Source organism: Aquila chrysaetos, chromosome 6 (genome assembly GCF_900496995.4).
Source record: "Aquila chrysaetos chrysaetos chromosome 6, bAquChr1.4, whole genome shotgun sequence".
In the NCBI taxonomy this organism is placed as follows: Eukaryota; Metazoa; Chordata; class Aves; order Accipitriformes; family Accipitridae; genus Aquila; species Aquila chrysaetos.
Genome location: NC_044009.1, coordinates 35,612,350 through 35,628,487, shown reverse-complemented (window position 1 = coordinate 35,628,487; position 16,138 = coordinate 35,612,350). Strand labels below are relative to the sequence as shown.

The 16,138-nt window shown below is 63.9% G+C and overlaps 1 protein-coding gene across 1 annotated transcript in view; it reads left to right on the top strand.

Moving 5' to 3' along the window:
• The window catches only part of ASIC4 (acid sensing ion channel subunit family member 4), a 65,912-nt gene that overhangs the window by 19,187 nt on the left and 30,587 nt on the right, over positions 1–16,138 (top strand). The gene's annotated exons all lie outside the window — the stretch shown is intronic.

Below are 16,138 nucleotides of genomic sequence, written 5' to 3'. Positions count from 1 at the left end.
TTCCTGTGCGTGCCTTGAGGAATAAGGAGGGTTGGCCGGGATGCCAAGGGCTGGGGGACTGTGTCCTGCCAGGCTGAGCCTGCCTGGGTGGATGATCCAGAAGGATTTGTTCCCCTGCCCAGGGGGAGCGGGGCGCCTGGCTGGTGGTGTCAGGATCTGTAGGGTGCTCAGTGTGGGTTTTCAGAACCCATCAGCAATCAGAAGACATTCAGGGTTGGCAGACGTGCCAGGGGGTCTCAGACACCCCCAAGGAGCACCCAGGCGCTGGGCTAGGGACACCCAGAGCACCAGTGTGGCCCCTGCCCAGCCGTGCCAGGGTGGTGCCAGCACCCTGGTCCCGGCCCGTCCGGCTGGTGCGGTGCTTGGCACGGAGCGGGGAGCTGCCATCCCAGCCCCCTCCCTGTCTGCCTAATGGTCCCTGACATTTAAATGAGATTTAGTGCTCAGCCCGATGCTGAATATTCATGAGCCCATGCGGCCCTGACAGCCCGGCTGGGGCTGCTCTCATGATTAATAATTTGTTTTTCCCTTTACTGTAAACCTCACCTGCACTCGCTGCTTGCTCTGGCACCACCAGCCCCGTCGCTGCCAGGGAGCATCCATACCCTCGCCTGGCGGGTCCTTCACCTCCCTGTTTGCTGTGGGACACCCACTGCAGGGCCAGGCAGCCCCCCAGGAGCCAAGCCAGGGGGTGAGCGGCACCTGCCAAGCACCAGGAACCTCTTCATTGCTCCGAGTGGGCCAAGCCCTGTGCAAGGGGAGCAAGCGTCCCGCCCGCTCCTGACGCAGAAGCAGACCTGGACGCCCGGCCTCTGCAAAGGAGCCCTGGGGATTCTGTGTGGGCCGCCCCAGGAAGGGGTCTGCAGCCCACAGCAGTGCTGTCCCTTGCCCTCTCCCTGTGCCCCGGGCTGGGTGCCAGCGCAAGCCCATGATGGTGGGTCCTGGAGTAATTCCAGTTGCCCCCAAATAAAGACGCCCTGGAGAGATGCAGCCAAGTCCTCCTGCTGCTTGCGCGCTGGGCTCCATCTCTGTTGGCACCAGCCCAGGCGGTGCCGAGGCTGCCGGGCTCTCCCAGGTGGACAGACAGCGGGCAGGCAGTCCCTAGCCACAGCACAGCCAGCAGCCCATGAGCCCAGCATCTGGGACCCGCTTTTGGTGCTATTTGCGTGGTTTGTGGCTGGTGCAGATGTTCCCACTGGAAACCCAACATAGCAGTGCCCAGCCCTGCCTCGGACACTGTGCCCTCCCTTGCATCTGTCCCCAGGGTCACTGCTCCCAGGACCCTCGCTTCCCATCTCGCTGCCTGCCGGCTGCGGTGTAGAGGTGTGTGCCGCAGCACGGCCGAGCAGGACCAGCCCTGGGGAGGTCCCGTGAGACCTGGGGGGAGCCAGGGGGCCAGGCTGCCATCTCCCCTCCGGCTCGGCAGCTCGGCTCCAGCAGCTCTGCGCAAATTGCATAAATATTCATGGCAAACTGAAGGAAATGTGACTGTCCCGGCTGATTACACGCGCCTGTCCTGAAGGCTGCGGCTGCTCCCCAGGTACTGCCGGCCGAGGACCCGCCTCATGGCGAGAGGCGGCGAGGGCACCCCGTGCTGCCCACCTGCAGCATGGCATGGGGCAAAAAGCTGCTGGGACCCCACATGGGGCTGGAACAAGAGCTGTATGCTGGGGACACGCTTGTTCCCAGCCCTTCTGCAAGCTCAACCCAAGGATGAGGCTTTTCCAGAAAAGGTCCCGAGATGCCCAGGGCTTTCTCAGGGTGTCCCACCAGCCTCACCACCAGCCTCAGGGAGTGTGCTGAGTGCAGTCGTGGGATGCCCGCTCCCCAGTGACATGTCACACCTGCTTTGGTGACCCTGGCACGTTCAGCGCTGCCTCCACTCCCCAGTGCTTTGGGCAGATGCAGGCAGGGAGTGGGACAGAGCTCCCGGGAGGAGCCCAGGAAGGCAGCCCGGCTGGGATCCCCGCACGCTGGAGAGATTAATCCCCTGCAGACCTGAGCAAGGTGCTGGGCTAATAGCCTGATTTATTCTTTCCCGTCTCTCCGGAGCACACGAGGTTCCCCACTGTGTCCTGAACGACCTCATGCATAATACCATGCACAATCCTATTAACGCCGCCCCGCCATGCGCTCCCTGCTTAGCGCCGCCACTCGCCAATGCAATTTCCCCATGATATATGGGAAAAATAATTGAACTATATTTGAAAATATATTGAGAATTACGGCTCGCACCCGGCGGGATTTATAGGGGCCATATTTCACAAAACCACAGCCCTGCACACCAAGGCGCCCGGTGCTCCCGGGGAGAGACCTGTGGTCACGGTGGGTGCGTGACCAGGGCCGGCAGTGGGGGAATGGGTCCCACCGCCTTCGTTGGGCTCAGTGTGTGCCCATGGGAGTCGGTGCAGGGCAGAGGGGGGTCTGGCACAGCCCTGTGCCCCGGGAGCAGGGTGGAAGTGCCATGGGAGAGGGCGGTGGGTGCAGCAGGCACGGAGCACCCAGCTGCGCCGGGAGCAGAGGCGGCAGCTGCAGCCGCGGGTGCAGCCGTGTGGGCACGGCTGCTGCCAGCCAGAGCCGGGCTGAGCTTAATCCCCTCCGGGTGGGAGGGAGGAAATGCTCCTGGCATCACGCTGCCTGCTCAGCTGCGCTGCTCCTCTCGCCATGCCAGGCGGCCAGTTAGCCGGGTGCTGGCATCCCCTGGCCTGCTGTGGGGTGTCCCCTTGAGGCGCTGGTGGCTCCCCTGCCAGGCCAAACCCTGTGCTGAAGGAGGCAGGGAAGGGGCTGAGGGCTCTGCGCAGGGCTTTGACACCCGTGACCCTCCACGGCCACCGCTCTAGCCCCTTCGGCCCCGGCGCTGCCCTGCCTGCAGGGTGGCATTTCCTTGCCTGGCTCTGGATGCCCGATGCGGTGACGGTGGCTCGGTGCCCAGGGGACGCGTCCCTTCCCTCCTCATCCCCACCTCTGCCTCCCACAGAGCCCCCCTCCTTCCTGCCCACACGCCCCGGGGTACCCCTGCCCCGGCCCCCCCCCCAGCCTAGGTTGCCATGCCAGGCACGTCCTCGGCACTGTGGGTGCTGCTGGCACAGGTGCTGCAGGGAACATTAATCTTTAATTTCCTGTCAAAGCCTCTCGCCGGAGAGAGCAGCGCCTGGCATGGGGGTGCAGCAGATGCCGGCTGCGACCGGGGGGACGGGAGGCAGGCCGCCCTGGGGTGCGGGAGGCTCGGCTGGGGCGCCCAGCCCTCCGCCGCGTCCCACGGCTGCGCAGCCCCGCGCCCGAGGCGGGCAGGGGAGCGGCGGCGGCAGATGTGCGCCCGTCCGTGGGGAGGAAGAGGAGAGAGGCAGCAACGCTGCCCAGATGGAGAAGCTCCCCCAGGGCCACTGGCTGCCCAGGTTGGGCAGGGAGCCGATGCCGGGGGGGGGAGCCCACCCTCTCCCTGGCCCTGGCTGACCCAGCTGCCCTCGTAGCTGCCCCTGCAGAGGGAGCGTGCAGGGATGGGGCATTTTTGCGAGCAGCTCCCAGGGCCGCAGGGCCAGAGAGCCTTCATCCCTGCGGCCCATTGAAGGGATCCCAGGGCATCGCCGTCTGGAGGAAACTCCCGGCGTGCCCTGGGGAAGGGGAGCTATAAATAGCCACCCAGCGCGGGGTGGAGGGGGACTGTTTGGGAAGCAGCTTTGTGATCAGGACAAAGAAGAGGCGTCTTTGCACTTGCTCTTCATTAGCTGCCTTCCTCTGGCTGGCCGGGCCAGGATGCGCTCGCATCGAACGACAGCAGGATGTAGCTGCCGGTGTCAAGGACGTGAACAATAAGGGCTTTAAATAGCAGCGCTGCCTTTGAAACTCGCTTGCCTGCGCCGCAGACGGAGCCCGGGAAAATTGTGCGGCGCGAGAAGCTGAGGGACGTGGGAGCGGGGGTGCCCTCGTCCCCAGGAAGGGCCCCCCCAGTCCCACGGCTGCTGCCCGTGGGCAGGCAGTGCTGTGGCCAGGACACACGGACCCCTGTCCGGGAGCAGTCTGGGATGCCAGGGCAGACCCGTCCCGGCCCCTCCGGCAGCTCCTACAGTGGCAGAGTTCAAAGCTCCCCCTGCACGGTCCCCTGCAGCCCTGGGCATGCGGTTAATTAGCAGCACCTCCCCACGCTGTCAGAAAGGTGCCCCTTGGTTGCCGTCTGCTTTCCTCTCCCTCTGGCTCCAGGACTCTGATCTCCTCCCACCTTCCTCCAGGACATGAAAGAGCCTCGCGGGGGCTGCCGGCGGTGCCCCCCGCCATGTGAGGCACGGAGGCACCTCTTCACCTCCGCCAGGATGAGCCAAACAGCCGAGCGGCGTCCGGCGGTGCCAGCAGGGAGCCGGTGGCACGTGAGATGGAGAAAGAAGGTGCTCTGCTGTCTTGGGGAGCCCAGCTCCGTGCTGTGCCAGTGCAGGACGGCCCAGGCCCTGGTTGGACATGGGGTTGGGCACCCAGGGGCTGCACATCAGGCTGATGGAGAGAGATTGGAGCCGGCGAGCCACGTGCGGGCACGTGCATGTGCACGGGGAGGGGGGGCCCGGCTGCGCGTATTAGCAGGCCCTTAAATCAACACAGCACTTCAGACAGGAAGGAAATAGGCTTTGCCGACGGCAGGAGCGGCACTTGCTTTGTGCACATTACAGAACATCAGGAAAATGTCAAATTTACATAAAAATGATACAAACTCATTGGAAGAAACATGCATCCAATTATCGGCCCCAGCGCTGGCACGGCTCCGCAGCCAGAGGCTGGCCGGCCGGCTGGCTGCAAGGGACCCAGCCCCGGGGCGCGCATTTCATCTCTGGGTGTTTAACATCAAAGCAACAAACAGCCTCGGCTCTGCTGGCCGCCCCGCTCGCCCGCTCCCTCCCGCCGGCTGCCCGCCGCACCACTGCCGCACAGCCCGGGCACGCTGGGTGCAGGGCAGGGGGTGGCAGTGCCCGACCGCGGCTGGGCAGGGGTTTTGTCCTGCTCCTGCCCGGGCACGGTAGGGAAGGGGCCACACAGCTGCAGCACCCCTGAATGGCAGGGGCATTGGGGGAAGGTGGGGGCACCGCTGAGCAGCCCGGAGTAGCAGGGGTGGAGAGGTTTTGCTCATGCAAAACCCTTTGGAGATTTTGCCGGCGCCAGGTTGGGACCCCGTTCCTGGCTCTGTGCCAGGCTGTCCCGGTGGCCCCTTCCCTCCTTCCTGCTCCCACCTTTCCCAGAGAATGGCCACCGGCACCCCCAGGGCAGGGAGAAGCCATATCTGCCACGTCCTTCCTGGTGTGGGCTGGGCACAACAGCCTGCATTCGCCCTGGGGCTGGGGGCACCCAGGGGGACGTGGGCTGGACATGGGAACACGGGCAGGGGTGTCCCCAGTGGGTACCCTCCAGCCGCGCCCGCTCGCTGCCTGTGCTGGCATTCCACCCCGCTGCCCAGGATTGATGGCCCATCCTGCAGCCCCTTCCCGGCACGCTGAACGCTACGTTTCCATCCCCGCTGCCCGCCGGGATTGATGTCTCACTGAGCGCAGGCAGCGGCCATAACTCACGCCCAGGAGCCGGGCTCCCGGCTCGTTACTCACTGGGCACCGTCACCCCATGAGTTATGGCTCTGCCTTGTGCCGGGACACCTCAGCAGCAAGGGATCGGGGTGGGGGGGACACACGGCTGAGGCAGGGCTGGGACAGGGGACACACCTCTCTCTCCAAGCACCCCGTGGGCTGGCAACCCCGGCGTACCCATGTGCGACCCACCGGCTGCCTCCGTCCCTGGCAGAGGGGTGGGAGGTGGGGCACACGCGGCCCCCGAGGAGGGACGCTGGGGTCCCGGCCGGGGGCGGAGGGTGGCACCGCAGCTGGGATTCCCCGCGCCGCACCAGCCAGCTGGTGCCCAGGCTGCAGCGCGCGGGGGAGGCTGACGAGCTGTTAATTACAGGTGCTGCTTGGCTGGTGCAGCGCGTCTCTGCTGCTCGGCTGGCAGAGCCGTGCGGCGGGTGACACACTCCATGATAAATTGATATCCCGTTTAGCATCAATTTTCCCTTCTCTGGTGGCAGACAGCTGTGCTAATGGGATGGGACAAGTGAAAATGAAATAACAGGCCCTGAGCACACCGGCACGCGCCGCACCACCGGCCCTCCTGCACGGCTGTCGCTCCCCGAGAGACAGGCGGGACCCCACGCACCCGGGGGTGGGGGATACGTGGGGCCGGCAGGGCTGCCTTCATCCCCCTTGCAGCGTGCTCAGCGCCGGCCGCAAGCAGCTTGCTGGGTTGCTGTCACACAGCCGGGGCAGGTTTGTGACACGCGGCGTGCCAGCGTTTGGTGCCGCCACCAAGTCTCGTGTGTGCAGAGCACGCGGTGCCTGAGGGGAGCTGCTCTTTGCAGCGGGCTTTGAGGTAGGCGTTGGAAGAGGGCCGGTTGCAGCATGCCCAGCTCTCGGTGGTCAGCATGGGGGTGCCTGGCGCCTGCGTCCATTTGGTGCTTGCAATGCATTTAGAGGGTGGTGCCTTGGCACATTTCCTATTTATAGCGCAGCACATCATAACAAGGAGCCAGAGAAGCATGTGGTTGGCATTCAGCGCCCATGCTATGTTGGGTATTTGCAACGCACACAATGTCGGAGCTGATGTATGCAGCATTTCCAGTGCCCGTGCCAGGTTTGGTGTGTGCAATAGCCTGTGGCACTCTGTACCCACACTCGCACGCTCTTTTCGGCATGCTCAGCACCAGCCACATGCTTGTTATCAGGAGCGTATTTGTCAAATTGGTGCCTGCAGTGTGTTTGCAGTCGTGGTGTGTGCAGCACTTGATGCCCACAGTTTGCTTGATAATTGCAGAGTGCTCAGCACTTAATACCTGTGGCATCGCTGTTATTTGCACAGTGCTCGCACTCAGTGTCTGCAGCCCTCGGCACACACAGTGTGCTCCAGGTGTGGGACCCGCCACTGCTGATGTTTGCAGCGCCTTCAGCATTTGGTGTCAGCTGTGGTTTCGTGTTTGCCAAACACTCAGCAATCTCCGCAGGCAGCGTTTCGTATTCAAGGTGTGCCCGGCGCCTGTTAAATTTGGCATTTGCAGCGTAGTCAGTGCTCGCACCGGCCCGTTCTCTGTGGTGTGCTCAGTGTTTTGGTTCCTGTGGTGTGATCAGTGTTCACAGCAGACTTCTGGCACTGCGGCCGGTGCTCAGCACCAGTGCGGCATGCAGTGCTTGCAGTGGGCTCAGCCTGCAGCACCCGCAGCATGCTCCCTGTGCCCGCGCACTCCATGCTCGCTCCCGCAGGTGTGCATGCTTGCTGCTTGCCCTGCATCCAGCCCCCAGTGCCTGATGCGCTGCTTGCTGTGTGCTTTGCGATGGCAGCCCATGGTGTGGTTGGTACAAGCTTCCTGATGCTTTTGCTATTTGCAGAGCTTGCTGCACAGCATTAGTCGTTTTTCTGCTATTTAGCCTGCACTCAGTGCCAGATGCCAGCCCGCTTTGGAGTTGCAGCATGCTCTGTGTGCACTGCTAGCAGCGGCTCTCGCATTAGCAGTGCCATCAGTCCGTGCTTTCCCCGCCGAGGCTCGCTCGGCAGCACACTCAGCACTCGCAGCCTGCTGCGCATCCCATGTTCACAGCACAGTTTTCAGTGCCTGTGGCACATGTGGCCCTGTCAGTGCCCTCAGTGCTCAGCATCGGCCGCCTGCCTGCAGGGAGCTGGCGCTTGGTGCCTGGAAGTGTTGCGTTTGCAATGGCACAGCTCACATTTGGGGTCGACGCTTCCAGGACGCTGAGCAGTTGGGCGCTTGCCCTACTCGCAGCGTGCTCAGGATGAAGCCCAGCGAGGTGTTAGGTGTTTGCAGCATGCTCCGCACGCGGTGCCAGCGGCGTGCCTGGCGTTCGCAGCACACGGGGAGCTGAAGGTGCCCAGCTCCGCGGCGGCTGGCATGGCACACGCGGCGTGTTTGTTGTTAGCCATGTGCTCCGCAGCAGGCGGTACCCGCCGTGCCGTCAGCACTCGCGGCCCATGCTGGGCCTGATTGATGCGGTGTGCTTGGCGGCCAGCTGTGCGCCGTGCCCACGGTGCGCTCGGCCCCGGGCCCTGCCGCCGGGCTGGATCCCAGCCCCAGGAGCGGGGCCGTGGGGCTTGCATTGGGACTTCCCAGCGGCCTCCTCCAAATTACTGCTCCCCGCTGCGGACCCAGTCCGGCCACCGCCTCTCCACCACCCACCAAAGGGCAGGGGCAGTCCTGGGCTTGGCTCCCAGCCCCTTCGCCCGGCAGCCGGGGGGAGCAGGCAGGGTGCCCCCGCCGCACATGCCGTTGGTGGGGCCGTGGCATTAAGGTTGTGGTTTTAATCACGCAGATGTCAGAAAATGGGGAGCGATGGTTCCCATGGCAACGCTAACTCTGCCCCTTGCCCACGGCACGACGGCTGTGCACGCACGGGGCCGTCATGGGCACCATGCGGCTGAGCTACAGCTGCTCGGGGACCCATAACTTCCAATCTCCTGACTTGGGTGCATTTAAAACCTCAGCCCTATTGCTGCGCTGAGGCAGCTCTGCCGGCAGTTTATGGCTCTGTTGTTTTTAGGAAAGGCAAGGGGGAGGCAGGAGCCGCCTGGGCAAAGCGCTGCGGATGGGGCAGGAGGAGCGGTCCAGGGCCGGGAGGAGCAGGAGGGCACTGCCTGGGCACCGGGTGCCGGTGGCTGCAGGGGATGGAGCAGGACAGGGCCTGCAGGCACAGCTGAGCGTGAGGGAGCAGCTGAGCGATGTCTCTCGGAGCATGAAGAGCGGATCCACACGCTCCGCTGGCTGGGCATGCTCCCATCTGGCTCCTCGCATCCCTTGGGGCCAGGGCCAAGATGGAGGGGCCGTGGTGGGTGGGTACCAGCCCTGCTGCCTGGTGCAGGTGCTGCTGGGGTGCCAGCATTACCCGTGCCCTGCGCTGGGGCTACTCACAGGCTGCACCTCTCCAGAGGTGCCTAGAGAGCCTGGTGATGGGCTCCCTGCCGCTGTTGCGCCGGTCTCCAGCCCTGCAGCATCCAACACCTTTCTGCTCCCATGCCAGCGCAGGAGAGACGTGCTCCTTGGTGCAGGACCAGGTCTGTTTGGCGTGGGATGGGGGTCTCATCCTCCCCGTGCACCGCAGCAAGGCTGCACCCATCTGCACCCTGCCTCTCTGGGGTAGCACAGCTCTGGGCATGTCCCCTGGGCTATGAGATGCTCCCCCAGCTGTGCCAGCTGTGCCTGTACAGCTGTGTTCAAGAGCACCCCTACCCACACATGCAGCTGTGCGCACCGGCACGCCAGCCCTGACGGGTGTGTGCCGGGGCTGGCGCTGTCCAGGCAGGACAGGGACACCCGGCCGGTGCTCAGGGGCTGCACACGGTGTCCAGGGCTCACCCCAGCAAGGAGCCCAGTGCTGTGGGGACCTCCCAATGCTGGAAGTAGGGGGGACCCCCAGGCTCAGCCCAGTTCGTCCATCCGAGCATCCCCTGCCCATGAGTCAGAAACTGGTGGTAGGCTGCCTTAGGGGCTCGTGTTCCCCCCAACTCCTTTTCCCCTGGAGGTCTCCTGGCCTGGCTTATGATCAGGGAGGACTGTGGCCAAGGTGGGCTGCCCACCCTCTGGTCGCCTTTGCTCGGTTGTCGCTTGGGAGGGAGCGAAGCAGGCGGTGCCCTGCTCACGGGGGCCAGGGGAGGCTTGACCGTCTCCCGCAGTGCTGGCCGGAGCATCTCCCAGCCCCAATGCTGCCCTCCCTGCCTATCTGCTGCAGCTCCCATAATGTATTCATCCCAGGGTGCCCCGGTGCAGCTGCAATATCATTATTGGAGTTTATTACACCATTAGCTTTAAAGTTTTATAAACCACCAGGCAGGTGACAAGTGGTGGAGGGGGGGGGACTCATGCTGCGGGCAGAGGGGCTATGCGGGGATAGCACTGGGGAATGTCCCAGCAGGGTGCTGTGCCCAGTTTCCCTGCCATGCTGGTGCTTTCACTAGTGGTGCAAGCCCAGCAGCACCCGAGGCATGTGCCCTGCCGCCGAGCTGCTCGGCACAGCACGGCCACCGTGCCAGCCTGCCCGGCTGCCCTCCTCAAGATGGCAGAGACCAGGGAGGATCAACCAGCTGCAGCAATAAAAGGCTATAAAACCAAACGAGTGTCTCTGCACGCTGCAGCGATGGCTCCCAGGACGCCTTCCCCTTCCCAACAGCGCTGAGGACAGGAAGGACTGTGCTCACCCCAGCGCCCCGTGCTCAGAGCCTGGGCTGCTGCTGCCACACAGCCACTCTCTGGTCACGTCTGCGACGGCCTTTCCAGCCGCAGGGGATGCTCTGAGGGCGGTAAGGCCATTTCCTCCGCTCCTCCCGCTCAGGACTGGAGGGCAGCATTAGCTGAGCCTGACCTCCTGCCGATCATGGGCCAGCGAGCACTGCCGGACCCAGAGCCTCGAGATAGGTGCTGGGCTGAGCATCCTCCTGGGGTGCTGAACACCCTCTGTGCTGAAACGTGCACCCATCCTGCTGGGAAGGGGGCTCTGCTTTGCTCTTCTCCATGGATTTGGGAGGCTTTTAGATGTGTTTCCTCTCCACAAGGATGTTTGTGTGGTGCAATCAAGTGGATGGCTCAGTTTAGGTGTCGTTTGTACTGACAGGGTCAGAGCAGAACACGGACAGGGGATGCCAGTCGCTGCTGCTCCTCTTGCTTTCCGCCTGGCAGAGCCAAGGCAGTGCAAATCCATGGTACATCAGGTGTCTCAGTTGGAGACCAGGAGCAGGGGCTGCTGTGCACGGGTGGGCAGCCCATGCCTTTCCTCGGGCAGGGGGCCTGGGGCTGGCTGGGATGGGGGCACAGCTGAGCATCTCTGAGTGGAGGAAGTCAGGAGGGCAACCAGCAAGGTCTCAGCTGCTCCCTGGGGTTAAATACCATGGAATCAGCCCGGGCCCAGCACAGACCCTTTTCTCCTATGAACCAGGCTGGGATTTGACCCATTATCCCATTGAGAGTCCATGGGATCTAACCCGGCTCTGATGCAGGCAGATATTGTCCTCTCAGCCATGGCGGATGCTCCGACACCCAGATTCTACTGAAACCCAGTCCTTAAATTCCTGGAGGTAGGACCCCAAAAGCCACATAAGCCCAGCATTGTTTTTGTTTTTCTGGCAACAGCAAAAGGTGTCCAGGGCACCTTGTGCGAGCTCATGCACACAGCTTACAAAAGAGACTGTAATTGAGGTTTTGCGCTTAATGAAGGAATAAATTGAATGGGAGTGTTGTCCTTAATTGGGGTGTTGCATTAATTAAGGTATTGCACTTAATTGGGGTAAAGCATTTAATAAGGTATTGTGTTTAATGGGGGTAGTTTACGTAAATGGGGTCAGTGCGTTAATGGGGTGCTGCATCGCCAATGCATCTGCCGGCCCTGGCAGACGTGTCATCTGCCGCCGGGGGCTAAACTGGGGAGCGGCTCCCCGCACGTGGGAGAGCCCAGCCACTGCCTGCCCAGGCGACCAGGGCCACCAGCGAGGCTGGTCTGCGGTGCCGGAGCTGCCATCCTCCCCATCCCAGCACCACGTGGCTGGTAACGGTGTTCGTAGTGATGGCTCCGCTCCCTGCCCTGGTGCATACGGCTCCCTGCCCGCCGTTCCCAGCCCCGCCGCTCCCCGCAGGCACAGGAGGATGGTGTGGAGGTTTCGGTGAGTGGGGCGCAAGCGACATTACTGCCTCCGTGGCCGCCCCACGGCCGGCTTCACGGTGGGGGGTAATGCCCGGCATGCTCATCACACCGTTGCCAGCCCTGCTCTCCCGTAATTGGAGTGGACATCTTGTCATCCCACATCTCCCCACAGCCGAGGCACTCGCTGTGGAGCCCAACCTGCCAGGCAGGCGCCGGCAGCGTGCCGGGGAGGCCGGGGAAGGAGGCTGCGCTTGTTAAGCCGACGTGTTTGCAAAGGTCTCGGAGGATCCGACTGGTGCGAGGCAGAGTCGAGCTCTGCGGCCAGCTGGGCTCCGCAGTCACGTTTCCTTCAATTAGATCAAAATTAATGATCGCCCCAGATCCACTTCCCTCCGGGCACAGGGCTGCAGCCAGCGCTGGCTCTGGAGCACGTGGAGCTGGCGAGGAAGGCACGGCAGCCAGCTTATGGGCTTGGGCTGGTGGCAGAACTGCCCAGCAAGCAGGATCTGGGTCCTGGACTAGCAGGGCATCAGGTGGGGACTGCGTGCTGGGGGTCTCCCCTCGGGCAGGTGCCCGCTACTTGCCCCGGGCTGCAACTGTCCCGTCACCTGTGTCCCCCACCCGGCCGGGCTGCCCTGGCCACGGCACCTTTTGGTGCCCTCGGGCTGATCCCTTGTGCCCGTGCTGAGGAGCTGCAGCCCCGCAGGGTGGCCAGGAGGGTGGGCTCACTGCCGCGGCACAACTCCGGTGCCGGAGCGTGGTGGGAGGTCGGGTGCTGGTACAGCGAAGAGTCGATCCATTGGCTCCGTGGCAAGACAGGGAAATGGTAACCAAACCCTCACCCGGATCGGCCTGAGAATAGAAACAGGCAGTGTCTGTGTCTTGGAGGGATGAATCATCACGAGGTTGCTGGAGGGCACCATGGCAGAATCAGTCCCACCAAGCACCCCTCCAGCCTGTGGGCCAGCTTCTCCTCCGTGGAGGCTCCACCTAACCCCTGCTGTCTTCCATGGTGTGTCAGGGCCCTGATGCTCTAGAAAGCCCCCTCCTTCTGTGCTCACAGCAGTTATTTTGTCTACGGATGCAGCCTTTTAGCCTCCTCTGCTCTCACCCAAACCTCCAGTGCCTCCAGCCAGTCTCCAGCACTGCTCCCTGTTATTGCCAACCTCTCTACTCTTTCCAATTAGTCCGGATTTTTCTTGACGTTTGGTCCCAGACCAGGCACAGGGCTCCCGCCGAGGCCTCGCTGCCAGCAAGTAGTTCAGATGCCTGGTGAATGATGCTCCTTCTCACACAGCCCTGAGCAACGTCCTCCTTTCCACCAAGCTCAGTGCAGTTGCGGGGCAGCCAGACATCCCATATTACGCTGGCAGATCCCATATCCCGGATGAAGGAGGCTTCTGTTTTTTCCTAGCTCCTGGCTGCTGTGCACCTGGAAGTGCAGCTTCTGCAAGCACAGATAACCTCACCTGCACAGCGTGTCCTGCCTGGGTTTCCGACCCTCTGCATGCCTTGTTTATCTGCCTGGGACTGTCCTGGGTTTCAGTGTTAAACTCGGACAAGCCGACGCTGCTGCCCGCTCCTGAGCCGGGGCTCTGCCCTGCCCTCCTGCCCGCTCGGCAGCCCTGCCCTCCAGCCGCTTGCCCTCTGCTCGCTGGGCAGATTTGCTTCCCGCCCAAGCCCAGCTCTTGGCGCTTGTCCTTTTGAATTGGATCTGATTGTTTTCAGGCCATTTCTCCGATTTGTCAACATCATTTCGAATTCCAGTCCTGTCTTCCCCGGCGCTCGCAGCCTCCCCCCATCATCTGAGCGTAGCACGTGGGCCCTGCGCCAAGCCCCCGCCGCTCAGCTTCCCCCCGGGCTGGGGGCGCGGGGGCGAGCAGGGGGGACCCCCATTTCCCGATCTGCCGCCGAGCCCTCAGCTGGGTCTCCTGTCCTGCACGGTGGCTAGTGAAGTCAGCACTCTGGAGCCCAGGGCATCGGGCTTCTCCCGGTCGTTAGCTTCAAACCCAAGGGCTGGCTGTGGGAGCATCAGCGGGCAGACGGGCTCTGCAGCTGCTCGTGGCCGGGCGGAGGGGCAGGCAAGCCCCGCTGCATGCTGCAGTCCCTCCTCGTGGCCTCGTGCCCCCTGTGCGCAGGCGTGCCGTGCTCAGCCACAGGTGGGAGGCTCCGGTGCAGAACACTGAGCTGCAGACATGCTGCCAAGTGGCAGCACTGGCCCTTCCCAGCTGGTGCTATGCTCGCTGCCTTGTCTGGTCCCAGGAGAAAGCAGTCCCCGAGCCCTGCTGCCTCCCATCCCAGCCATGCTGCTTCCCTGCTCCCTGCCCCTCCGGCCCAGCGTCTCTCCTGGTGTGCCTTCTCCCCGGGTGCTGGTGGCCATGAAGCCACAGCCCTCCCTGCTCTGTGGCTTGCAGGAGGCCTGCAGCTGCAGCTGGGGTTGGGGCTTGTGCCTTGGGTGCCGCTCACTTGGGCAGAGCTTGATCCCAATCCAGCCTGGCTGCACTTCAGCTCCGTGCCTTGGGTGATCCTGCAAGGGGATGAGCCCCCAGCACCCATCTGCCCTTGCTGGGTGGCCAGGCAGGACCAGGGCACAGCAGGGGAGAGGCAGGAGAGAAGGGAGGAGAGGACCCATCCATCTCTTCAGTGGCACAGGAGGGGACCATGCTGTGGGGAGGGTGCCAAGAGGTGTCCCCAGCCCAGGTGGCAGTTGCTAATGGAGCAGGAGATGCCCAGAGAGAGCAGAGGTCTATGGTCCCCGTGGTGTGGGGGCCATGCAGGGAGCTGAGAGGTAGTCCTGCTCCCGTGCCATGACTGTCCAGCACGCAGAGGACATGGGGCTCCTGCCGGTCTCACACTCACAACAGCTCAGTTTGCCCCGTACCTCAGGATCTGCGCTTACGGGGTGGACTTGCCTGGCAGATCCTCTGTGCCCTCGTGCTCCTCGCCACCATGGCACTGAGACGCAGGCAGGGACTCCGTACCAGGCTCTGCAGACCAAAGACCGAATGCCGGCCACTGTCTTGCACCCCAGAACCTCCTTGCCATGGGTCAGGCCCTTGCTGCCCACAGTCTTTCCAGGGCCAAGCATCCCCTGCAGGGCCAAGCAGCCCCGCGGAAGCAGCCTGGGGCTTGTGGCTGTGTGGCTGGGGCCACCCGTGGTGACGGTGGCGCTCGGACCACCTGCCCAGCCCGCTCCCCGCCGTGTCTCTCCGAGCCGGGGATGCGGGGCTGGCACACGCATGCTGCATCCCCTGGGCAGGGAGAAGCGGGTAGCTGGGACCGTGCGTGCTCCCTGCCGGAGGCAGCCTATCATGCCGTATTGACCCACACAGAGGCAGGAACATGTGTGCCATGCACAGATCGATGGGAAGATTGAAGATGTGTGTGCGCTTGCCGGACGACTGGGGAAAGCTTTGCCGTTGGCATCGGCAGCACAGTGAAGGTCACGCTGACCTGCGGCGCAGTCCCCGGGGAGAGGCGAGGCCTCTTGTCGAGCTCATGGGCGGCTGTCTCATCACTTGTCCTCCAGGGACCCCGGCTTCCCAGCCAGGCACGCACCTCCCCAGCAGAGCCACATCTCCGGGGGGAGGTAGGGGGGGTGCCTGGTGCTGGGCTTGTTCTGGAGGCAGGGAGCTGGTGTTTCCCCCACCACTGTGCCACTGGGCAGGGTCGCAGAGGGTTGCTTGACTTGTGGGTGAGGGGTCGGGCTCGGCCTTTCTAGCATCGCTAACCCTCTGTCACCAGCTGGGGAAACTGAGGCAGGGAGCTGGGAGAGATCATGACTTGCTGGCAGAAGGTGCTGTGCGTGGGGAGCGGCCAGATCCAGGCGGCGAGTGGCTCTGTGGTCGGTGCCGCAGGGTGAACCCATAACCTCATCACAGCTCTGATCCCGCTGAGCAATGAAGGCAGAGCCCCGCTGCTGTGGGCAGGATGGGGCAGGAGGACACCCTGCTTCCCCCAGTGCTGCCACGGGAGCCGAGTCCGGCGTGGGGCTGTGCACAGGGGTGGGTGCGAGCGTGCCGTGGAGGGAGCAGAGCCAGACCCGAGGAGGGGCAGGGGCTCAGCAGGGCAGGAGAGGGTGAGGGTGACCCCGGCTCAGCCTTTCTATCAGAGCCGGTCACTGCCTGCGGTGACCCCCACTTCTCGCGCGCTGCCGTGGGGAAACGCGGAGCCCAGCGCGCAGCACAAAGCGGGGTGGGGGGCAGAAATGAAGAAGCTGGGGGAGCCCAGCCCGGGCGCACAGCAAGCGCAGCGGGGAAGGGGGCGGCGGACACGGAGGGGTGGCTGGCGGTGCTGCCGCCCTCCCGGCTCCGGGGCACCGAGGGAGCACGGGGCCCCCCATGCACCCCCGGCGCCCCGTCTTCAGCCCCGCTCCGGCGGCGGCTTGTCGGCCGGGTCTCGGCGGGGCCGGGGCCGGGACCGGCACCGGGACCGCGACCGCGACCGACGGGGCTCGGCGCCCGCCGACTTAGGGCGCGGCGGGC